General features: G+C 39.4%; 1 long non-coding RNA gene across 1 annotated transcript; it reads left to right on the top strand.

Annotated features, from left to right (window-relative positions):
• The first annotated feature begins 11,162 nt into the window (after window positions 1–11,162).
• On the top strand, window positions 11,163–25,315 carry LOC122421485. Its single transcript, XR_006263500.1, has 5 exons — window positions 11,163–11,341; window positions 12,492–12,632; window positions 15,496–15,577; window positions 17,600–17,695; window positions 25,252–25,315. It is a non-coding gene; the product is annotated as an uncharacterized LOC122421485 (long non-coding RNA).
• Window positions 25,316–25,794: the final 479 nt, after the last annotated feature.

Here is a 25,794-nt window from a genome sequence, read left to right as displayed (position 1 = left end):
CTTTCCTGAAATGTGTAGTGATTCTGTGAGGTAAAACTTCTCAACTGGTAGACTTTAGAGCCAACCTTTTTGCCAAGAGACTGCTGCCAGAGCTCTGTTCTCTGCTTTTTAGTTTAGAGCAGAGGACAGCTCCAGTCTCCTGAGTGCTGGTGTCTGGGGCCAGGATGGGGAAGATCCTTAGAGGCCCAAAGTCCTGGGTATGGTTTTTCACTCCATCTGTCTGTGCCTCAGTCTTTTTTTTTTTCCATTTATTTTTATTAGTTGGAGGCTAATTACCTTACAATATTGTAGTGGTTTTTGCCATACATTGACATGAATCAGCCATGGATTTACATGTGTTCCCCATTCCAATCCCCTCCTCCCGCCTCCTTCTCCATCCCATCCCTCTGGGTCTTCCCAGTGCACCAGCCCTGAGCACTTGTCTCATGCATCCAACCTGGGCTGGTGATCTGTTTCACCCTTGATAGTATACTTGTTTCAATGCTATTCTCTCAGAACATCCCACCCTCGCCTTCTCCCACAGAGTCCCAAAGTCTGTTCTGTACATCTGTGTCTCTTTTTCTGTTTTGCATATTGGGTTATCATTACCATCTTTTTAAATTCCATATATATGCGTTAGTATACTGTATTGGTCTTTATCTTTCTGGCTTACTTCACTCTGTATAATGGGCTCCAGTTTCATCCATCTCATTAGAACTAATTCAAATGAATTCTTTTTAATGGCTGAGTAATATTCCATTGTGTATATGTACCATAGCTTCCTTATCCATTCATCTGCTGATGGGCATCTAGGTTGCTTCCATGTCCTGGCTATTATAAACAGTGCTGCGATGAACATTGGGGTCTGTGCCTCAGTCTTATCTTTCTTCGTGCAGGTATACATCCTCTCCAGGTCAATTTATGCAGAGATCAAACCTCCCATTAGTGTATAATATTTGGTTAGAGAAAAAAGTAAAGAGAGAGAGCAACTAATTGTGCACAAATTTTCAACCACTCTCCTGTTTCCAGTTCTGTATCTCCCCAGGGTCATCAAATTTCATACCTGAGTGTTCAGAGGCCTTATACAGTTAATTGTCTCACAAATAGATATCTCACTCTATAGGCCCTTAGAAACCAGAGTTCTCCAACAGTTCTCACTTGTTATCATTTTCATTTTCTTTCGTTCTCACATGTTAATACTTTTTGTCTTTCTAAACTAAATATACTCACTTTAATCTCTCTTTTTGTAGAGGAAAAATGGAGACTAAATTCATCCACTGGCTCTGTTTATGGAAAAGCCTCTCTTACTCTTTCTAAATCATAAGATTTTGCTTTCGCACTGGGAGTTTTTCTCTTATGTCAATTTTTTTCTTTTCGCTACCGATTTTCTTATTTCGTCAATTTTCACTTTTTTCTCTACTGATTTCTTCTGACTGCTTTCAGTATATTTTGTCAATGAAAACTTAATTAAAAGTCTAAGAAACAAATAGAGAATTGTACTTGAGCCAACCTGAGGATTATAACCCAAGAGACAATCTTTCAGAAAACTCTTGAGGACTATTTTCCTTGTTAGAGATTAAAGCGGATTTATATATGTTTTCAATGCAAAGGATTAACAGGACCATTGCATGGAGCTGGGACTCAGGTATCTTTCATCACAACCTGCCTCACCACCTTTCCACTCTGTCCCTCTCTCCCATTAGATGCAATTTCCACATAACCCAAACCAGGAACCAGGTTTGGTGGCACAGATACAGTATAACTGATGTAAAATGTTATATGTTACAGGTGTACAATACACTGATTCATGAATTTTTAAGGTTATAATTCACTTATTATAAAATATTGGCTATATTCCCTGTGCTGTATTAATAATACAATATAGCATTGTAGCTTTCTTTTTTTAAGATTTTTTTTAATGTGGACTTTTTCTTTTTTTAAGTTGACTGTGTTGGGTCTTAGTTTCCTTATGCAGGATCTCTAGTTGTGGAGTGCAGGCTCAGTAGTTGCAGCACGCAGGCTTCTCCTCTAAGGGCTCACAAGGCAGGAACTTTAAAGATAGGAATCATGAGGGGAGGAAGAGTATCTATCTGCATCTTGCCACCTGGGCCTGCCCTACTGCAAACAAGCAGCAGAGATCTAGAAATCTGGGCTGTCAGGAACCAAAGGAAAGAAAGGCTGGTTCACCCTCCCTACTGTTCCCTAGGTGGTTGCCCCAGACCCATACCCCTGCCCTTCCCCAGTGGAAGCCAACTGTGCAGGCTTCAGTGGCAGAACCAAACCTCAAAAGGAGAGAACCAGACAAAAAAATGAATATCAGAGTGGAATGGTTTAAATCACCCTCTTGGCCTCTAGTGAACCTGAGCCTCATTCTGTGCTCATTGGACTCCATTTGCCTAACGGGAAACACCTGACCATATGGAAGGATTTTTAAAAAAACAAACAAGATGGGACCACGGTTCCAGGAAGAGCCCTGCTTTTTCTTAGAAAATCCAAACCTCTTTCTCTCCTCATGATCCCTACTTTTTAAAGTTCCGGACATGTGAGCCACTAGAGGAGAAGCCTGCGTGCTGCAACTACTGAGCCTGCAAGCGGAAACTAAGACCCAATACAGTCAACTTAAAAAAAAAAATCTTAAAAAAATAAAACAAGCTACAAGGACACATTGAATTAATACAACAAAGGGAATATTTCCAATATTTTATAATAAGTAGATTATAACCTTAAAAATTCCTGAATCACTGTATTGTACACCTGTAACATCATATTTTATATCAATTATACTGCAATAAATTTTTAAAAAACTGAAATTTATTCAGTGAATCACACAAATATACATTAGAGTATCTACAAGTGTTTTCTTTCCCACTTCTGGCACTGGGAGGAAAAAAATGGATACCTTTGGGGATCTGTCATTGCCGTAAGTGCTATCAAGAGGTTGTTCAAAGGTATGAAGTAATAAAATCTCTCTTCTTTCTTCAATAACTTCAGTTTGTTTACCAGATGGATTTGTTCTTGTCTCAGTTCAGTCCAGTCGCTCATTCGTGTCCGACTCTCTGCGACCCCACGAACTGCAGCACTCCAGGCCTCCCTGTCCATCACCAACTCCCGGAGTCCTACCAAACCAATGTCCATTGAGTCAGTGATGCCATCCAAACATCTCATCCTCTGTCATCCCCTTCTCCTCCCACCTTCAATCTTTCTCAGCATCAGGGTCTTTTCCAGGGTCAGTTCTTCGCATCAGGTGGCCAAAGTATTGGAGTTGTAGCTTCAAAATCAGTCCTACCAATGAACACCAAAGACTGATCTCCTTTAGGATGGACTGGTTGGATCTCCTTGCAGTCCAAGGGAATCTCAAGAGTCTTCTCCAACACCACAGTTCAAAAGCATCAATTCTTCGGTACTCAGCTTTCTTTATAGTCCAACTCTCACATTCATACATGACCACTGGAAAAACCATATCCTTGATTAGACAGACCTTTGTTGGCAAAGTGATGTCTCTGACTTTTAATATGTTGTCTAGGTTGGTCATAACTTTTCTTCCAAGGAGTAAGTGTCTTTTAATTTCATGATTGCAGTCACCATCTGCAGTGATTTTGGAGCCCAGAAAAATAAAGTCTGACACTGTTTCCACTGTTTCCCCATCTATTTGCCATGAAGTGATGGGATCGGATGCCATGATCTTAGTTTTCTGAATGTTGAACTTTAAGCCAACTTTTTCACTCTCTTCTTTCACTTTCACCAAGATGCTCTTTAGTTTTTCTTCACTTTCTGCCATAAGGGTGGTGTCATCTGCATATCTGAAGTTATTGATATTTCTCCCGGCAATCTTGATTCCAGCTTGATTCCAGCAGCTGGGCTGCTTCATCCAGCCCAGCGTTTCTCATGATGTACTCTGCATATAAGTTAAATAAGCAGGGTGACGGTATACAGCCTTGACGTGTACTCCTTTTCCTATTTGGAACCAGTCTGTTGTTCCATGTCCAGTTCTAACTGTTGCTTCCTGACCTGCATACAGGTTTCTCACAGGACAGGTCAGGTGGTCTGGTATTCCCATCTCTTTCAGAATTTTCCACAGTTTATTGTGATCCACACAGTCAAAGGCTTTGGCAGAGTCAATAAAGCAGAAATAGAAGTTTTTCTGGAACTCTCTTGCTTTTTTGATGATCCAATGGATGTTGGCAATTTGATCTCTGGTTCCTCTGCCTTTTCTAAAACCAGCTTCAACATCTGGGAGTTCACAGTTCACATATTGCTGAAGCCTGGCTTGGAAAATTTTGAGCATTACTTTACTAGCGTGTGAGATGAGTGCAGCTGTGTGGTAGTTTGAGCATTCTTTGGCGTTTTCTTTCTTTGGGATTGGAATGAAAACTGACCTTTTCTAGTCCTGTGGCCACTGCTCAGTTTTCTAAATTTCCTGGCATATTGAGTGCAGCACTTTAACAGCATCATCTTTTAGGATTTGAAATAGCTCAACTGGAATTCCATCACCTCCACTAGCTTTGTTTGTAGTGATGCTTCCTAAGCCCCACTTGACTTCATATTCCAGGATGTCTGGCTCTAGGTGAGTGTGAGTGATCACACTATCGTGATTATCTGGATCGTGAAGATCTTTTTGTACAGTTCTTCTATGTATTCTTGCCACCTCTTCTTAATATCTTCTGCTTCTGTTAGGTCCATACCATTTCTGTCCTTTATTGAGTCCATCTTTGCATGAAATGTCGCCTTGGAATCTCTAATTTTCTTGAAGACATCTCTAGTCTTTCCCATTCAATTGTTTTCCTCTATTGCTTTGCATTGATCACTGAGGAAGGCTTTCTTATCTCTCCTTGCTATTCTTTGGAACTCTGCATTCAAATGGGTATATCTTTCCTTTTCTCCTTTGCTTTTCGCTTCTCTTCTTTTCACAGCTATTTGTAAGGCCTCCTCAGACAGCCATTTTGCTTTTTTGCATTTCTTTTTCTTGGGGATGGTCTTGATCCCTGTCTCCCGTACAATGTCATGAACTTCCATCCATAGTTCATCAGGCAGTCTGTCTATCAGATCTAGTCCCTTAAATCTATTTCTCACTTCCACTGTATAGTCATAAGGGATTTGATTTAGGTCATACCTGAATGGTCTAGTGGTTTTCCCCACTTTCTTCAAGTTAAGTCTGAATTTGGCAATAAGAAGTTCATGATCTGAGCCACAGTCAGCTCCCAGGGAGAGTCCCTTGGACTGCAAGGAGATCCAACCAGTCCATCCGAAAGGAAATTAGTCCTGAAAATTCACTGTAAGGACTGATGCTGAAGCTGAAACTCCGATACTTTGGCCACCTGATGCGAAGAACTGACCCTGGAAAAGACCCTGATGCTGAGAAAGATTGAAGGTGGGAGGAGAAGGGGATGACAGAGGATGAGATGTTTGGATGGCATCACCGACTCAATGGACATAGTTTGGGTAAACTCTGGGAGTCGTTGATGGGCAGGGAGGCCTGCCGTGCTGCAGTCCTTGGGGTCACAAAGAGTTGGACATGACTGAGCAACTGAACTGAACTGAAACAAAAGCAAGAACATCAATTCCTGGGAGACGAGAGGATCAGAATTCAGACTACTAAAACATATATAAAAAAATGAGAAATACAAAGAAATGGAAAATGTGACCCAGAAATAGGAAAAATGTTAGTAGAAACTGTCTCTGAGGGGGAAAAGATGTTGGACTTAGTTGAAAAAGTCTTAAAAGCAGCTATTATAAATATGCTCAATGAACTAAATGGAACCATAATTAAAGAAATAAAAGAAATGATGACAGTCATCAAATAGAGAATGTCAATACAGAGATAAAAATTATTTTTCAAAAAGAACTTAATAGAATTTCTAGCTTGGAAGAGTTTAATATCTGAAATGAAAAGTTCCCAAGAGAAGCTCATGAACAGATGGATCTGACAGAATGATGAATCTGTGAACCTGATGATAGATCACTGGAGATTATCTGAAAAACAGAAACATTAAAGAAAAAAGAAAAACAATGTCAGAAACTTGGACAATAATAAAGCATACCAAGAATACACAATACCCAAAGTCTAATAGCTACTTTGAAGGAAAGTGGAGAAAGGGGCAGAAAAAGTTCTTTGAACAAATAATGGCCCAACATTTCCTGAATATGATGGGGAAAAAAATCTACAAGTCAAAGGAGCTCAACAAACACCAAGCAAGATAAACAAAAAGAAATTAACATTTAAACTCACACAATCAAGCTACTGAAAGCCAAAGACAAGTAGGAAATCTTGAAAGAAGAACAGTTCATTATGTACAAGGGAACCACAATTGGATTAACAGCTCTCTTCCCTTCAGAACAATGGAGGACAGTTTGCAGTTGGATGACTTTGAATATGTGTTGTTTTTTTCTCTTAACTGACTCAAAAAATAATTTCACAAGACAACTATAAAACTGTACGTTGAACTTATAAAAAGATGTGATGTATATGATAATTGCATAACAGGAAGGGAAGGAATGGAGCTATATTGAAGCATAGTTTCTATATTTTGGATGTAAATTGATATTAATCTGAATAATTCTACATTAAGATGAATACTGTCTTCTCTAGAGCAACCACTGAGAAAATAATTCAATATATTAAGAAATCTATAAAACTAAAATATTACACTAGAAAAAATATTAAAAAGCTGTAAAGAAGATACAAAAAGACACAAGAAACAAATGGGCAATGTAAATTTAACAGTATAAAAATTTACATTAATTTGAAATGTATTAAAAACTCTGACCAAAAGCAGAGACTGTCATTTTCTAAATAAAACAATATTCAGCTGTATGCTATTTACGAGAGACACACTTTAGATTCAGGTATGTGGATAGTTTGAAGTAAAATAACAGGGAAGCATACCATGCAAATAATAGCATGATAGCTGGAGTTTCTAACCATGTCAGGCAGAATAGTCTGTGATACAAAAGAAAAAGAAGTCGCAAGAGACTAAGGGGAACAGTTTACAATGATGAAAGTATATAAATATTTAACAATTGTAAACATTGACAATGAGCAACAAAATAAATGAAGACTAGTAGAATTGAAAGAAGTAGAACGAAACATCTGGATTCTTCAATTTGCCATTATCAATTTGAGTCCAATCAGGAGGGAGACACCACACAACAATTTGATCAGGAAATGTTTAGTTTAAGTAAGTATTAACAATTACAGGGGATTATAGTAGTGAGCAGGTAAGTAAAGCAAACTTTAGCAGATACAAGAGCATTAAATCTCACAAACCGAGAGTTGAGACTGAGAACCCAAGGAAGATCCACCTTCCACAACAGAGACCCAGATGTTGTTGGAGAGGACATGGCCATTAGCTCACTGAAAAGACATTGCCACTATGCCAGGCTGATGAAACTTACTGGAAATCTGCCTTCTGAGGTGCTTGGGAAAGCTATTGTCTCACCAGAGATATTAACTACAAAACTACTCAAGGAAGGCTACTAGGGCAATCGGCTGTTACTGGCTACTGCTAGAGCCAGGCACTGGAGAAGCTGTGAATGATTCAGGAGCTGAGGTACTCTGCCACAAAAGTATGTGAGGATGGGCATAAGATTTAGAGGGCAAAGATGTATCTTCATAGAAAAGTCTGACTACAAATGAATTTATAGCTAAGAGCAATAAAATTTTAAGTGTCACACATCACTCTCAATAATGGGGACTTCCCTGGTGGTTCAGTAGTTAAGGCTCCACTTCCAACATGGGGGTGAGGGTTTGATCCCTGGTTAGGGAACTAAGATCTTACATGCTGATCTGACCTAAGTGACACGCATAGACCATATACATAACTTTCACATCTCTTTCTTTCCTTGAGTCTCTTATGGGGACTATTTATTTTGGAACAATGCTAGCTGCAATATGAAGGGTACACAAGCAGCAGAGAGATTAATGGGGAGAAAATGAACATACCAGTATCATATAAAGAGGAACATCCAGCTCCAGTTGAGACTTAAGAAAACTGCAACCTCATGGGAATTGCCCAGAATCACCCAGCCACCTATTCCCAAGGGCTTCCCAGGTGGCGCAGTGGTGAAGAATCTGCCTGCCAATGCCAGAGATACAGGAGATGTGGGTTTGGTCCCTGGGTTGGAAAGACCCCCTGGTGTAGGAAATGGCAGACTACACCAGTATTCTTGCCTGGAAAATCCCATAGACAGAGGAGCCTGGTGGGATATAGGCTGGCGGTCACAAAGAGTTGGACACTGCTGAGTGACTGAGCACATGCCCATGCATGCACACCTGTTTCCAAAATTCTGACCTTTAAAAATGACAAAAGATAATAAATGTTAGTGGTGTTGCTCAGGAGTAGATATTAAAGAAGGTTGTTTATTAAATTAAAATATCCAACAAGTCTCATGGTGTGAATGTTGCAGGCATAGACAAATAAGAATCCTCATCTTATGTGAATTTGCCCATATATTTTTTTTTTGGCCCATATTTTAAATAGTCTGATTCTCGATTACAATACATGAGTTTATCTCCAATAGTGTCCAACAGTTTCAGGTTAAACTGTTGTTACTACGAGGGTGAGTGCCGGTTTCCCTGGTTTCAGGCACAGAATGAAAGGTTGTTGCTGAACGATAAGACGCTGGGATTCTTGGCCTCCGGAGGAGACGAATTCAATCCGGGGTCAGAGACGAGGCTGGATCTCTCAGAGATTTGTGTAATAGTTTATTAAAGTATAAAGGTGATATAAAGTATAAAGTATATATACTTTAATAAACTATTAAAGTTTATACTTTAATAAACTATTAAAGTTTATACTTTAATAAACTATTAAAGTATATAAGCTTCTGACATAGGCATCAGAAGGGGGCAGAAAGAGTACCCCCTCCTAGTCTTCAGCTGGATGTTATATAGTCACTAGCAGTCTGTTAATGAAAAGAAAGGAATGTCTTAAAACTCAGAACAGCACCAGGCCCCTCATCCATAAGATGCATTTTGGGATAATCTTGGCACCAGATGATTCATCCCAGGCCATAAAATGATTGACTTGAATCTTGTAGAAGGGCAGATTACCATACAAACAGTTTCATTTACATAGATTAGGGGAACAATATCTTGAGTATAACATACTGGTTTGTCAAGTAGGTTCCGAGCCATTAGGCAGAACCTACTCGAAGACAGAGTCTGGGGTAAATGCATAGTACATTAACATAGCTTAAGACAAAAATTTCCATAAGAAAAATGTATTGGTTAACTCAAGGTTTGAAAATAGTTAGCTTCAGGTGAAACCAGGTGTCATGGCAACACAGTATTTTAAGAGAAATCTTCTTTGAAATTTGTATAGAGAAGGAAAAAAATATCACTAGTTTGTTTCCTCCTGCCGCTTAAGAGAGATAAAAATGTCTGATACTTGCAGCCTATTTCCTCCATTTGGAGACCCCTGGCCTTCCTGCCTGTTACCCTTGATGTCCGAATCCCCGAGCGGGAATAGAGAAGGCTTCCAAGACAATGCAACTCGCAAAAAGGGAAGTTTATTACTGACTCGAGCCAGGGCCTCTGCCACAGCCAACGCAGTGGTGCAGGGTCAGAGAGCCCCGAGCCCAAGCTGTTACACAAATTTATAGGGTGAGCACATGCCCTTGGTAGTTGGTTTAAGCGGATTGGTTACAAGTTTGCAAAGCAATTTCATTGGTCAAAACTTTCGCGCGCAGGACTTTCCTGGGGGTTTCCGCCCTGTTCCTAATTTCCTAATTGGCAAACAGTGGTCAGTGTTAAGCGAAAGCTAATTCGTTGTATCCAGGTGGCCTGATAATCTTACCACCCAGAAGTAGGAAGGCCTACTCCTAATCTAAGCTGCCTACCATGGCGTTACTTCTGCTTGCCTCACAACCCTCTCAAGAATACTTCGATTTAGATCAGGTAGAGAAAGGCTTCTACTCTACGAGACAGGATTATGCCCACTCTCAGCAGGAAGTAACAGAAATAACAAGCTACCACCAAGCAGAATTATTCAGGAAAGATCACAAGGAGAGAGGAGCTGCCAGTCCATATGTCCTACCAACCTTCCAGAATCCTTCTGGCTGGAATCCATTTGACTGACCAATGCCTGTGCCATTAGGAAAGACCAAGTCAGAATGACTAGCCAGAGACAATCCGGAAACTAACCACATTACCATAAAACCCAAGACTGGGAGCTACACAGCAGAGCAGTCCTCTTGGGTTCTCTTACTCTCCAGCTCATTGGAAGGACTGATGCTGAAGGTGAAGCTCCAATACTTTGGCTACCTGATGCCAAGAGCTGACTCATTGGAAAAGACACTGATGCTCAGAAAGATTGACGGTAGGAGGAGAAGGGGATGACAGAGGATAAGATGGTTGGATGGCATCACCGACTCAAAGGACATGAGTTTGAGCAAACTCTGGCAGATGGTGACGGACAGGGACGCCTGGTGTGCTGCAGTCCACGGGGGTCTCAAAGCTCAGACAGAACTTAGCGACTGAACACCACCTCCACTCCAGCTCTATGCCTGGGGCCCCTCTTCCCAATATAGTCTCTTGCTTTGCAGCACGTGTGTCACCTAGGACAATTCATTTCCGAGTGTTACACAAGAGCCCACTCTTGGGCCCTGGAAGGGCTCTCCCTTCCAGCAACAATAATATATGTTCACCCGCACACCCATAACACACACACACATACACACACACACACACACAATTTGACTGGATCATGAACCCATCTTCAGGAGCTTGCACTCAATGACGCTTGGTGTCACATTACTGATTGAACAAGGCAGACCCCTCACATGAAGGCCTGAAAGTTAAAGTGAAAGTCACTCAGTCGTGTGTGACTCTTTGCCACCCTGTGGACTATACAGTCCATGGAAATCTCTAGGCCAGAATACTGGAGTGAGTGGCCTATCCCTTCTCCAGCGGATCTCCCCGACCCAGAATCCAATCCTGGTTTCCTGCACTGCAGGCAGATTCTTTACCAACTGAGCTATCAGGGAAGCCTGAGAACTCGGAAAACAACAGCCTCGCAGTCGCCTTACCGTAATTTACTACTGCAATCAGTGCGATAACAATCGCACTCACCACCTCCGGGCAGACCTTGAGAGCACCCACCCCATCCCTTGTGGCCTCCAGCCATTCCGGGACTTGGGCTGCGCACGCGCAGTCCGGGCGTCACGCCCAGAAGTGTCTGGGGCTGGGTTGGGCGGCCGCTTTGAACTGGCACCTCCAGCGATGAAGCAGGTGACTTCCACCTCGGGTTCTTTCCTTGCTCCTTGAAGCCTTGTGAATGGCATCCATTCAAGCGAGAAACCAGTAGGTCGCCATGGAAACGACTGTGAAAAGGGAGCCCGAGCCTACGAGGGACAGTGAGTGGCGGTGAGAGTGGGGTCAGGGGAGGCGTTCAAAGTGTGGACGCCGAGCGCCGCTGCGCGAGTCCTCCCCTCTCCTCTGGGCTGTGGGCCTTTGAGCTGCGGGGAGGGTGGTTGCAGCCCTGAGAGGAAGTCGGAAAGGGTGAATGGTTGTGAGAGGCCATGCTTGGTGCAAAGGGCCGCGTTGGGGGACCAGGGGTTGTTGACGGCGGTGGACGATTTTTCGAGACCGGAAGAGGTGCGCGGATATCCTTGCGTGTTGGGGACATAAGATGCACGTTTTTTACGTGAGCGTGGGTTGCTGTGGTTCTGTCTTGAGTGTGTGCGTGACCGGTGGCTCTAGGCTCACTGTTGGCTTCCTTCGCCCCCCTCACAGCCACGTGCGGCTACCACGAAGAAGTGGCTACAAGAGGGAGGTCAAATTCTGAGCCTGGATGAAGGTTTTCAGGAAAAAAGAGAGTCGCTGTTAGGGTAGGAAGTTAAATCAGAACTTGCCCTTGAGATGAGCGCGATAGACTCTAATAAGGGGATTCCTTCCTGAAGGAGTGCCCCTGGGAGTTCTCTAGGGGTTCATGGAAGTGTTTAAGAAATCCTGAACTCTGACCTCTAGAATGTGCAGTGAGCAAACGTAAGAGATTCCAGCCACCGTAAATCATTCGGATTTTATTTTATAAGAGATCACGGAGCGTGTAACCTTGGAGTGGGAAGCGTAAACTCTCCATATATGACGATTCACGGTCATTCCTCTTTAGGATTCTGCAGATCCAAAGGAACAGAAATATGAACTCAGTTGTGATGTGTGCTTGCAAATTAAGAAGGTGAGCCAGAATTCAAGTATTCCAAGACAGGAGTTGTTAACTAGCAGCTTTTTTGGGTCTGTTTTTTATAGGATTAAGGTGCAACACACACCTTTTGAAATTGTATAGAGCATGGCAGTATGTATTTGGTAAATTTGCCTTTCTCTCAGGTTCCTCCTGTGTGTGCTTAATGGCTCAGTCGTGTCCAGCTCTTTGCGACCCTTTGGACTGTAGCCCACCGGGCTCCTCTGTCTTGGAGGAGATTCTTCAGGCAAGAATGCTGGAGTGGGTTGCCATTTCCGCCTCCAGGTGATCTTCCTGACCCAGGAATTGAATCTGTGTATCTTGTGTCTCTTGCAGGTGGATCCTTTATCTGCAGAGCTAACGGGGAAGCCGCCATGGGTGTACATAACCCAAATTATTTAACATGGGCTTTGGATCTGAAATGAAAAGTTGTTGTACCTCGTAATGGTTTTGCAGAAAATTATTGGCCAAGATTATGTAAGTGGTTAAGAATATCATGAGACATCTAGGATTAAGTATTAGGCAGATAATAAAATTTACCTTTGTAGAGAATTAGTCAATACAAGGAAAAATGGTGTTATCTAATGTTAAACCGTATGCATACTTAAAGATAATAGTTCTCCAGAAATTTTTCAATTATATATCCATCCCATTTGAAAAGATAGAACTTTGTGGAACCTTTTGCAAAAATCATATCCCAAGAGATAATTTAATTGATTATTCATGGAAAGATCAAAGGCATGTGGCCCCAGTTACTGAGTATCTTCTGAATATCTATTTTCATTAAATCTGCAAAGAAATTTCCCTTTCCATTAACAATTGCATAGTGAAATGTGTCTAATTATACAGATGCTGCACAGCTAAAAAATGTTCACAAACAGTAAATGCTTTAATCACACTGAGTTTTCATGCCATGGTTATAGTTACAGAATTTTTTCTAATGAAGAAAATGTATCCTTTTCCAGTGATGACACTTTTGAATATTTTAATATGTTGAAATATTTTTATGTTCTTGTTATGACAATGGAATTAAGGCAGGATTGTTTCCAAAAATTTCATTATCTAAGGAACTCATGGAGAACAGAGTTGGCATAATGCAGTACCCCACTGCCCAGAAATACAGACTTTCAAACTTTTGATATATGTTTGCTGTTTTCATCTATGTACATTTCCAGGTGGTTTTGTTGCTGTAGAACTGAATTGATCAAATAAAGGACAGAGACTCCAACTCTAATTTTGAAGATGTAATCTGACCCAATTATGGCCCAATTTGGATTTCTTTATATCAGTGCTTGCAAGTAGTAGAGGGAAGGGCTTTCTTTTTTTAAAAATTATTTATTTATTTATTTATTGGCTTGGCACAGTTGTGATGAGCAGGGGCTTCTCTTCGTTGCATGGGCAGGTTTCACCTTGTGGTGGCTTCTCTTGTTGCCAGGGATTCCCAGATGATGCAGTGGTAAGGAACCCGCCTGCCAATGCAGGAGAGTCAATCCCTGGGTTATGTTACCGTGTAGCCAGCCATAATGAAACTGAGAGTGTACCCTGTGGGGTGTTCCAAGCAGTACCTGTGGGGTCCAAATTGTTTCTGTGTCCCATTTTCTTATTTGTAGGAAACAGGCTTCATTCAGGATCCTTGACCTTCCCAGAGTTCCAAAGGGCAGATTCAAACAGTGGGTAATCAGTGAAGGGAGAGAATGCATATACAAGGGAAAAGCAGTGAAGAAAAACACAGTGCAGCCTTGGGGCAGCATGCCATTCCTCTAGGAGTATACAGAACAATACATCTGCAAAGAACTAAAGTGTGTGTTAGTTGGTTGATCATGGACTCTTTGCGACCCCATGGACTCTAGCCCGCCAGGCTCCTCTGTCTATGAAATTCTCCAGGCAAGAATACTGGAGTGGGTTGTCATTTCCTTTTCCTGGGGATCTTCTGGACCCAGGGAATGAACCACCAGGGAAGCCTGAACTAGCAAAAAACTAAGGCCCCATCCAGCTGGAGAATGAGATGATGATGTTTACCTCTAGTGACTTCAACTAAAACTTGAACTCTGTAGACCTTTGTCTGAATCCTATGCTAAATTCTCTGCTCAAGCTCGCTCATGAATAGGCATGTACCCTTAGCTTAAAACATCCCTACTTTTGCTGTTTGGGGTACCCTTTGGGAAAGATCCAATGGACTTCCCCGGTGCCTCAGAAGGTAAAGCGTTTGCCTACAATGCGGGAGACCTGGGTTCAATCCCTGGGTCAGGAAGATCTCCTGGAGAAGGAAATGGCAACCCATTCCAGTATTCTTGCTTGGAAAATCCCATGGACGGAGGAGCCTGGTAGGCTACAGTCCATGGGGTCTCAAAGAGTCGGACATGACTGAGTGACTTCACTTCACTTGGGAAAGATCCTCAGTGTTCTCTTTACTTGCTGCAAGTAATAAATCCTTCTCCGGTGGTTTGGCTTAGTTGTGTCTATTGGTTTGACATCTACCAAGAAGTGAACCCAGTTTTCGAGTAACAGTAACACATTGAACCTTTTGCCTACTGTGAGACATTTTATATTTTTAGTTTAGGTTGTCTGGAAATCATTCTTTTAAGGGGTTCCTAAAGTTTTTCTTAAAAACTTCCTTTTTTTTTTTTTTTTGCCATGCCATGAGGTATGCAGTATCTTAGTTTTATGACTACCTCTCTGCTAGTCTTTCCATGTATTATTAATATATTCATGTGTTTTATAGAAAAGAAATATTGGCCAACCAGGGTTTTCTATTGACATTGTATCTGGAATATTTTCCATGTCCTTCAATATTCTTCACAAGGTAATATTAATGACTACTTTGTTTTCTAGTATAATAATGGTGTGTCATATATTTAGTGAGTGAGCTTTGCTACATTCAAAATGTGGAACATTCTTGTCCATTTCCAATATCTTGACAAACTAACCAATTTCTAAGCCACTAAAGAGGTTCTGTTTGGGATGATATGACCTCTTTTTAGTCTTAAAGTTAAAATGTTAAATATGGAAGAAGGAATATCTTCTCACAACAGATGAGTTGCTCAATCTTAGGTGCATATTCACCTGAACAAAATGATACGTTGGCCAGAAAACTTCATGCTGAAGTGTCTGGGTCTGGCTTCAGTACAGAAATGCCTCTGGTCTATGCCTTTGTGCAGCTGCGGACTCTGGGAATTGGGGGATGAAATGGATTTGTCCAGAATCCTAACTTCCCTAAATAACTATGATGGATAGCAGTTTGGAACTTGGAATGAAGGACATAATGATAATAATAACTTAAATCCAGTGGGGAAACACAGCACTAAAGCACAGCTGGTCTCAAGGTCTTTCTCTTTTCCAGGTGTGGTTTTCTGGACTCTGTTTTTCTGATAAAGGAACCCTGAGGACCGATCAGCTCTTGCAGGTCTAAAACCATGGCCCAGGTATGTTGATGTTCTTTCACAGTTGAAATTTGTGTGTGTTTTTCACATCATGTAAGTACTGTCCTTAATTTTTGTGAAGTTTCCTACCCAAGGAGGAAACTTCATTAGCCTACATCTTAGTTCTTTTCTTCCCATAAAGTGTGTGCCACATTACCCAGCTTCCTCCCTCCATGGCCCACTCTGAGCTAATTACTGTTCATTGTCATTATTGGCCAGATTACTCCACATCTCCCATGTGCCTATTCTTTTATTAAAGACACCAAAGGATGGGAAAGCAGACAAGTTACTTGAAGTCAAGGTTTATGCATTTCATGTCTGTTGTGTCCTCTGGTGAGACAGAGACAATTGTTCTATTGGTCTGTCCATGAGATGTGGTCACTGTAGGGCTTAAATGGAGTGGATCTGCTTCCAAGCTTACTTGGATGGTTGTTGATAGGATCTAATTCCCTTTAGGCTGTTGATCTGGGAGCCTTCCTTCCTCAATAGTCTTTAGCTGGAGACTGCTCTAGATTTATTGTCATGTGGACTTCTGCTTAGAGTACCTCACTACAGAGCAAGTGGGAAATCAAGAGAAGGAGAACAGTTTGGAAAGTACAGTCTTTTATATTCTGATATTGGAAGTGTCATTTGTTCACTTTTGCTAATTCTGTTTGTTAGAAATAAGTATGTCAGTAGGTTTATGCCATCCTCAAAGGTAGGGGATTATGCAGGGCATAAATGCCAGGATGTTGAAGTCACTGATTACCATCCTTGAGGTTATCTTCCACACTCAGAATATGAAAAATGTTCGATGAGACATGGTAGATGACAGTGAAAAAGAATATTGTAAGGAGTAGGTAAACACAGAATCCTAGTATTGGGGAAGGCCTTACAAATATTGTGTAAACTAACATATAAATGTTTATGCCTAATAGAATCTATATTATAAGATCTATAATATAGATCCATAAAATATGTCTTATGATAAAATCTATTTGCTTATTTGAAGCACACGATAATGTTTATGGTAAGATTTGACATCCACATTTCTCACCAAATTACTTTATTGTTGTAATGCATGGTTTCATTTTATCTACTTCTGTTTTCCATATATTTTTCTGGATTTTCCAGAGTAATCCATAGGTTTGCCATTCCAGGGACCAGTAACATTCAGGGATGTGGTCATAGAGTTCTTTCCGCATGAGTGGGAATTTCTCAACTCACTTTAGAAGAAATTGTATCGCGATGTGATGATGGAGAACCATAGTAACTTGGTCTCACTGGGTATGTTTATTAGCCTCAGTTAGAATCTACTCTGTGGGTTATATGTTTTTTCCACTGTGATTTTTAGGACTGCCTTTTAAGAAACTGATTAAATTTGTTTTCCCTCTCCCCACCCCCCAAAAGTGGTTTGACCTTTATCACACTGGAAGTGGCAACTCTGTTAAAACACTTTCATCTTCTCTATCCATCAGTGACCTTCACAACTCCCTTTGGTTCTCCTTGTATTTTCCTCTCTTCCTTAAGGACCAAGGGGCTACCTTAGACTTTTCTTCCTTTGATTATGTAATCATTGTGAAAGGATCCAGGTTTCTTATTCATTTCTGCTCAGAATTGCTGTGGTCCTCAGTTATGTTATATGATTCAGTTATTGGGACACTAGCTTGATAAAGTGGTCTGAACTGCTCTCATGTAAAGAGCTTCTGTAATGAGAAACATTCAGCTTCAATGACATATACAAGGTCGTATATGGTTGGAAAGTGTCATACACAGGAATTGATGCCAGGCTCTAGATTCCGTGTCTTCCACTATATTATGCTTACTCTCAAAAGTTAAGAGGACAAAGGAGTTTAAATTTTTAATAAACAACAAAACAAAAACTTTTGCCCTCCCTAACTGATCTCTTATTCTTTAATTCTCTGACTCTTCTCAAAAATCATATTCAGTATGATTTCTGCCTTTTGTTTATTACAATTTTAATTTTCATTTTGACTTTTAAAGTTTGTGTCTATATTCTGTCACATTTCTTTTCTTTGTAAGCAGGCCATTCCATTTCTAAGCCAGACATAATTGAGTTATTGGAGGAAGGAAGAAACCCCTGGATGGTTGTGAGAAAAGAAGCAAGAAGCTGGAATACAGGTAAGTATGATGAGCAAGCCAGGCGGGGGAAACCACCCGTATAAGTGATTGCCCAGGTGATCAACACTCATTGAACACATCTCTGAAACATCATTTGGAAAAGCTAACTTCTTAGTGGAGAAAAAGCTTGTGATGTAGAGAGGATATCTTGCATGAAATATCTAGTGAGCTTTATGTTCACTTCATTAACCACTTGCCATTTTATACTCCCAGTTTTGCCCCCAATTTAGTGAGAGTTACCATCCTTCCACAGAGTCACCCCTTTACCTCTATTTTGGATTCAGTTACTTTGCAGATCCTCTTTCATATGTAAGTGGAGAAAAAGCTTGTGATGTAGCGAGGATATTTTGGCATAAAATATCTAGTGAGATATATGTTCACCTCATTAACCACTTGCCATTTTATACTCCTATTTTTGTCCCCAATTTAGTGAGAGTTGCCATCCTTCCACAGAGTCAACCTTTTACGTCTATTTTGGATTCAGTTACTTTGCAGATCCTCTTTCGTATGTAGAGTTGTATATGTGGCTCTGTTGCCTAAAAGTACATCATTCTATATCTAGCAGGTATTTGAGTACTCTGAGCCTGGCGCTATGCTTAGCACAGTTAACTAAGTAATACTGAATCAACAGATAATGTTCCTCTAATCATGGACATTGTAATATAGAAAGGATGATGTAAAATATACATGAAAACAAAGTAATAGAAGCTGGTAGAAATGTAGCTGAATTAGTGAGGTGTGACTAACAAGATACTACTAGGTCAGTGTGTTAAGAAGAATCAGGTCCTATGAGATTTTGAGTTTCATTATGAAGAAATTAGGATTGTTTTCTAAAAGTGATTAGGGGTCATGTTCTCACATAAGTTTTTATATCATTACCTTTTAAAAGAGATTTCAACCTTTGTATTAATGTTAAGATTTATATAGAAATCCAGGTTAAATAAATAGAATGTGATGAGCTATTCACTTTCATCTCTTACTTTTATTTCCTTTTGTTTTAATGTTGTCTTAACGTAGCAGGTTGAGTTTATCCTCTTTCTTTCTATTTTGGTATTCTAAAATCATTTTCTCTTTAATTTCTACTTTATTCTTGAGCTCTGTTGTTTGTGAGCTTTGCTATTTCTCTTCATGTTGTTTTATGTTTCTAAGTACTTCCTTTCTTGTACCTCATTATCAAATAGCATAGTGTTAGTCTGGTTTGATGGCACTTATTTGAGTTGTATTTCTGTTGTCTATATGATCGTCATTTAGTCTGTTTTCTCTTCTGCATTCTTGTGTGGGATTTGACCTTAGGCCTTTTTGTCATTCATTTGTTTTTCTCAAGCATGAGCAAAGAGTCATGATTTAGGACCAAGACTTTCATTTTAGTTTCCAGATTTGTGGTTTTAAAGCTGTCTCTTTTATTTAAGTGTTTCAGTTATCTTGGCTCTGGAGAAGGAATGGAGCTATATGGGAGTGCAGCATTTGTATACTATTGTAATTCAGTTGTAATAAATCTAATTTAAATTGTTAATAATTAATTATAATCACAAGGGGAAACATAAGAAAATAACTTAAATTTTAAAACTGGGGAAGGAAAAAGTATGAGAATTTAACTGGTTTCTAGAAAATATCTATGAAAGAGAAAAGAAACCAATAATGGAGAAATAGAGAAATAAAAAGACATAAGATATGTAGAAAAGAATCAGGAGCAAATCAGATGTATATTCTATCGGTAATTTAATTAAATGAAAATGAAGTGAACACTCCAATTAAACACAAAATGTGGCAGAATGGATTTTAAAGAGAAAACTTCTTAGTATATGCTATTCACCACAAAAATATTTTATAGTCAAAGGCCCAAATAAGTAAAATTAAATGATGCAAACAATCAGAATATTCAAATAGTACAAAGAATGCAGAAGTGGTTCTACTAATTTCAGACAAGATAAACTTTAAAATGAAAGAGTCGGATTATATATATTACACAAACACTAAAGAAAATAGAGTTTAAGGCAAAACTTGGTAATAGGGAGAAAGAAGAAGGACATTTTATCATAAAAGGGCCAACCCCTCCAAGAGAATATAACCATTATAAATGTATGTTACCTGAGAAACAAGTCCCAAAATGTATGAAGGAAAAAAAGTGATGGAATCAAACAGTAAAAGTATAGAAAATTGAACTATAATTGATGGAGACAACAGTAAACTGGTTTTAATAATGAATGAAGGAACTTCTGGTGGTCCATTGGTTACGAATCTGCCTGCCAATGCAGGGGATGCAGGTTTGATCCCTGGTTAGGGCAGTAAGATTCCCACATGCTGAGGGGCAGCTAAGCCACCACTAGGGAGAGGCACAAATGCTGTAATGAAGTTTCTTTGTGCCGCAATTAATCCGACACAGCCAGAAATTCAGTAAATCAATAGCGTTAAAAAATAACCAATGGAACAACTGGATAGAAAATCACTATGGAGAAAGAATACTTGAACAGTATTATAAACCGAGTAGGCCTAACACAATTCTGTGGAATACTTCTCCCCAAAACATCAGAATGCACATTTTGTACACAGGGAACATTCTCTTCGATTGTAGAACATGTTTTTTGACCACAGTTGGGTCAAATGAAAAATGCATAACCTTTGGAAGGATTTTTGGGAAATTTAACTGTATGTGGAAGTTAAACAACACAACCCTTAAAAAAGCAATGGGTCAGAGAAGAAATGAAAAGAAAATTAGTTCTTTGTGACAAGTGATAATGAACATGCAACATATCAAAATTTATGGGATGCACCGAACTGCAGTGATGTTAAGAGAGAATTTGAAGCTATAAATGCCTATATGAAAGAAGAAGGAGGGGCTTCCCTGGTGGTCCAGTGGTTGGAAGTTTGCCCTGCAATGCAGGGGTTGCCAGTTCAATCCCTGGTCTGGGAAAATCCCATATGCTGCGGGGCAACTAAGCCAGCACACAGTAGCTGGGGAGTATCGCCTGCTGCAACTAGAGAAAAGCCCACGCAGCAATGAAGACTCAGCACAGCGAAAAGCAAATTAATAAAAAAAAAAAAGAAGAAGGAAGTCTCTAATATTTCTTAACCTACCTATAAACAAGGAAAAGAAGGGTAAAATAAACACAAAGTATGTTGGAGAAAAGAAATAATGATAAGAAGGGAGAATAATGAAACACAGAATAAATACATTAAAAATACAGAAACTTAGCCTGAAAGTTTATTCTTTGAAAGATTAAAAAAAAAATGACAAACTTTGGATTGAGTGACCAGTAAAAAGAAAAGATCCAAGTCACTAATATCTGGAATGAAACGGTACAGTTCTTCCCACCTTAGGAAATAAAAAGGAATTATCAGGGAAAGTTATGAATAACTGCCAATGAATTAGACTGAAGGATATAAAGTTTTCATATTTCTTTATTTTCTTTTCAGCATCTTAAGTGATCATTTCCCATAATTTGATACTTGTCCAGCCATTCTATCTTCTACATCATGTTATTGTGTAGAGAAATATCTTTTACCACTTTTTAACTTTTATATGTTAACATCTTTATAATTAAAATAGCACTAACCCAGTCTTCAGTTTTTGTTTTGTTTTCTTGGTTATTGGTTGGTTTTGTTGGTTTTAACAATCTGGATCTTTTTATTGGAGTATTTAGCACATTTATATCCAGTGATATAGATGTAGTTGAGTTGAAATTTACATCTTGCTATTGTTCTTTGTTTCCTCTACTTGTTTTGGCTCATTTTAATATTTTTTTATATTTAACATTTATTTTTTTTAATGTTTAAAAATTTTTAAAATATTTAAATCTCATTAGAATATTAAAATATTCTAATATTTCTAAATATATTCTAATATATATCTAATAAATATATTCTAAATATATTCTAATATTTCATTTTATCTCCACTGTTTATTTACTGAAAATGTGCCTTTGGGTAATGTTTGTTCTAGTCCTTACAATAGGCATCCTTAACCTATCACAGACTACCTTCAGACAGTATTACATAGTATATGTAAGGCCCTTATAATAGAAGCTTTCCTGGTGGCTCAGATGGTAAAGCGTCTGCCCGCAATGCAGGAGACCCAGGTTCAATGCCTGGGTCGGGAAGAGCCCCTGGAGAAGGAAATGGCAACCCACTCCAGTACTCTTGCCTGGAAAATCCCACGGATGGAGGAGCCTGGCAGACTACAGTCCAGGAGGTCACAAAGAGTCAAACATGACTGAGCAACTTCACTTTCACTTATAATAGTCCAGTTCCATTCTTTTACATAACTTTTATGCTATAGTTGTCATAGTTTTTGTTTAATTCCTGAACAGTGTTGCTTTTGCTCTTCCATCCTCTGTAAACCTTGGGGAGTTGCCTTTACATTGTAACAAGGTACTTCTGGCTGCTCTCTTGGTAGGGTTTTCTCATGTTAACATAACCGACATGAAATATTTCTGTTTTCCTTTTTCTGTAGAATTCTGAGTTAAGCCAGACCACTAAAGATTGGCAAGATAAAAATGAAGCAGAAACCATATTCTTATGTTTGAAATGAATGCAGGCCAGGACATTGTCTTACAGTCATACATTTTTTCACTCAACAACTGGCTAACTATGTTGCCTTGAGTCGAAAGCTGAATCTAGTTTCTCCTGTCTTTGCTAGACCTCCTCTTGCAGCTGCTATACATCTTGGGACATATCAAGTCTCTAGCTCCATGAAGAAAGGTGCCAGCCTCTGCAGAATTCCCCCACTGTCAAAGCTGGAGTCTTGGAGAACATGTGATGTTAGTTCAAGTTCTAGTCTATCTTCATGGCTTCCAACTGATTTTCTAAAATTCTTGTTTAAAGGTCCTTGCTCCCCTCACTTCACATCCAAGCTTCTTGCCCAACTGTGCACCACCCTAAGTAACAGTCTCACAGAGAGTGTTTAACCAGCTCCCACGATAATTTACTTAACTAGTGGCCTGAGTAAATCCCTTAGTATTTATCTTTAATTTGTGTTTCTATCTTCAAATCCTAAACGTTTTAATGGTACTATTTTCATAGTTTTGTCCAGTCACATCACTATAAACCTTTGAATGCTTCCCTCTTTTTTGGCTTAAGATTTCTAAGCTTGCTCTTCCAGTGCCCTTCTTGAATTGTGCCTTTGTCCAGCTATCCTATACTCATCCTTTGGCACTGTATATTCAGTCATTACAATATAGGCAAGAAATCCATTTAGCTTTCTCTTCTCTGATCAATCGTGATGAATATGTCTATTCATTAGCATTCAGTTATACCATTATGTAGTACTCTTGTAATTTATTTTATTTGTTTGCTTTCTTTGGGGGGGGGGTTTGTTTGTTTTGTTTTTTGGCAGCACTGTGTGACTTGTGGGGAATCTTAGTTCCCTGATCAGGGATTGAACCCAGGCCCTCAGCAGTGAAAGAACCAAGTCCTAGCCACTGAACTGCCAGGAAATTCTTCTTGAAATTTAAATAAATTCCTTTATGTTTTTGATTTTCCTCTTTTAATTTTCATTATTTCTTTTTATAATTTTTGATTGGTTTGGGCTTCTGTGGTGGCTCAGACAGTAAAGAATCTGCCTGCAGTACAGCAGACCCAAGTTCGATCCCTGGGTCAGGAAGATCTCCTGGAGAAGGGAATGGCTACCCACTCCAGTATTCTTGCCTAGAGCATGCCATGGACAGAGGAACCTGGTAGGCCACAGTCCAAGGGGTCACAAAGAGTTGGCCACAACTGAGTGACTAACACCTTCAATATTTTACTTTATGATATTTCTAAATACCAGCTCTTCAGTTTATTAGTTAATGCTGTTTTGTTTCCCAATTCATCACAATCTGTTTTTAAGTTTCCAATAGTTTACTATTTATTTCCTAAATATTGGATCCTACATTATTTGTTGATTCTAAAATATTTTTCTTCCTTCTTTCCTTCCTCCCTTCCTCTCTCCTTTTCTTTTTCTGTTTTTTGCCACACTGCATGACTTACAGGATCCCAGTTCCCCAGCCAAGGATTGAAACCTAACCACTAAGTCACCAGGGAACTTTTCCAATTTTTCTTTCATTTTTATTGAAATAAATACTTAAGTCTCTGAATTCCCTCAGTGTTTGTAATGAATGTCCATGATTATGAAAAGCAGTTATTTTTTTCTATTGTGACTTGATAGGATTTTTTAAAATTTTTATTTATTTTTGGCTATGCTGTGTCTTCGTTGCTGCCCATGGACTTTCTTCTAGTTGCAGTGCTTGGGCTTCTCATTGCAGGTTTCTCTTGTTGCAGAACATGGGCTCCAGAGCACAAGCTCAGTAGTTGTGGCACGCGGGCTTGCTTGCCCTGAGGCATGTGGAATCTTACCAGATCAGGGATCAAACTCTGCAGTGGCAGGCAGATTCTTAACCTCTGGACCACCAGGGAAGTCCTGGTAGAATTTTTCCATTTCAGTTTTTTAATTTCCATATTGTCCTAGTGTTTATTATGTAGAGGACATTTCCATTTCTACATGGAAGGGCTCATAGTTTTTTTTATGTTATTAATATCTTTTGTTCCTGTATTCTGGAAGTGTTGTATAGATTATTTCAGTTTTGTACACAAAACAGACTGTAGTTACAAGATGATACTTTTTGCTTTGAGTCATGTAATTTGGCACTTGTGATTTTGTTCAAACTATCGCTTTGTATAAAATATAGATTATTATCCTGCAGTCCCCTTGTTCCAGTTCTTTTTCTTGTAGTTCTTGCTATTTTTGCTATTGACAACTTTATATAATTCAGGTCCACCTGTTTTGCTTCAAAGAGTCAGCATTCTATTAAAGTGGTGTTTATACCTGGTGCATGTCTGAAAACTCATTGACGTCTCTTCTGGGGATGAGAAGAATGGTTGGCCTGGGTTAAAAGGGAAAGCTGGACCAGACCTTTACAAAGATAGGAAGGAATAAAATGGATAAAATGGATGTGAAATCTCAAGAGGAGTTAAGTAAATAACAGCTCAGTATCATCTGAAAAGAAGACATGGCTGTGCATAAGAGGGAATGAACTACAGTGAGGGAGACATTTGTGACTTTTAGGGCATCATAACTGCAGAATATCAGATACAGAATGTTACCAGGCATAGATATTCATCTTTTCTTATTATACATTTGTATATACCTACATTTAATGTGGGAGTGATGTGTTAGGGCTAAGCAGTAATGTCATGCCAGGGCCAGCTATACACATCTCTTCCTAACTCTGTGTTCACTGAATTATATTGGCCATGGTAGGAGTATTAACACTGTAAACACTACAAAATAGAGGTGTCTGTGTAGAGCTGGTTGTTTAACCAGCACTTCACTCCATAAAATCATTGTTTTTTGAGCTGTCCTTTCAGTATTTCAAATTTTACAACTGTTCTCTCACCCATCTTTACTGGGGCAGATTTTAAAATTTCTATTAATTATACTGTAGAACATTACATTTTTCTTACCATGGAATGATAATATTTTTGTTTTTTCATTTATTTTAGATTTGGATTCAAGTTATAAAATAATCAGTGATAGAAAAATATTTGTATCTGGGAAACATTCATCTCTTTTTCTGCATCAGATCATTCATGGTGGTGAGAAACCCTATGAAGAATGTGGGAAGGCTTTTTGTTGTGCCTCAAACCTTGCTCAACATGGAAGAGTTCATACTGGTGAGAAATCCTGTATATGTAAGGAATGTGGTAAGGCTTTTAGTGATGCTTCAACTCAGATTGCATCATAGAATTCGCAGTGGTGCAAAACCCTTTGAATGTGTCAAATGTGGGAACTCTTTTATGTACATTTCAAACTTTTTTTTTTCATTTATTTTTATTAGTTGGAGGCTAATTACTTCACAACATTGCAGTGGGTTTTGTCATACATTGACATGAATCAGCCATGGAGTTACATGTACTCCCCATCCCGATCCCCCCTCCCACCTCCCTCTCCACCCGATTCCTCTGGGTCTTCCCAGTGCACCAGGCCCGAGCACTTGTCTCATGCATCCCACCTGGGCTGGTGATCTGTTTCACTATAGATAATATACATGCTGTTCTCTCGAAACATCCCACCCTCGCCTTCTCCCACAGAGTCCCAAAGTCTGTTCTGTACATCTGTGTCTCTT

This window comes from Cervus canadensis, chromosome 18, assembly GCF_019320065.1.
Source record: "Cervus canadensis isolate Bull #8, Minnesota chromosome 18, ASM1932006v1, whole genome shotgun sequence".
Lineage (NCBI taxonomy): Eukaryota > Metazoa > Chordata > Mammalia > Artiodactyla > Cervidae > Cervus > Cervus canadensis.
The sequence above is the reverse complement of the archived record's forward strand: the minus strand, read 5'-3'. Positions and strand labels throughout refer to the sequence as shown.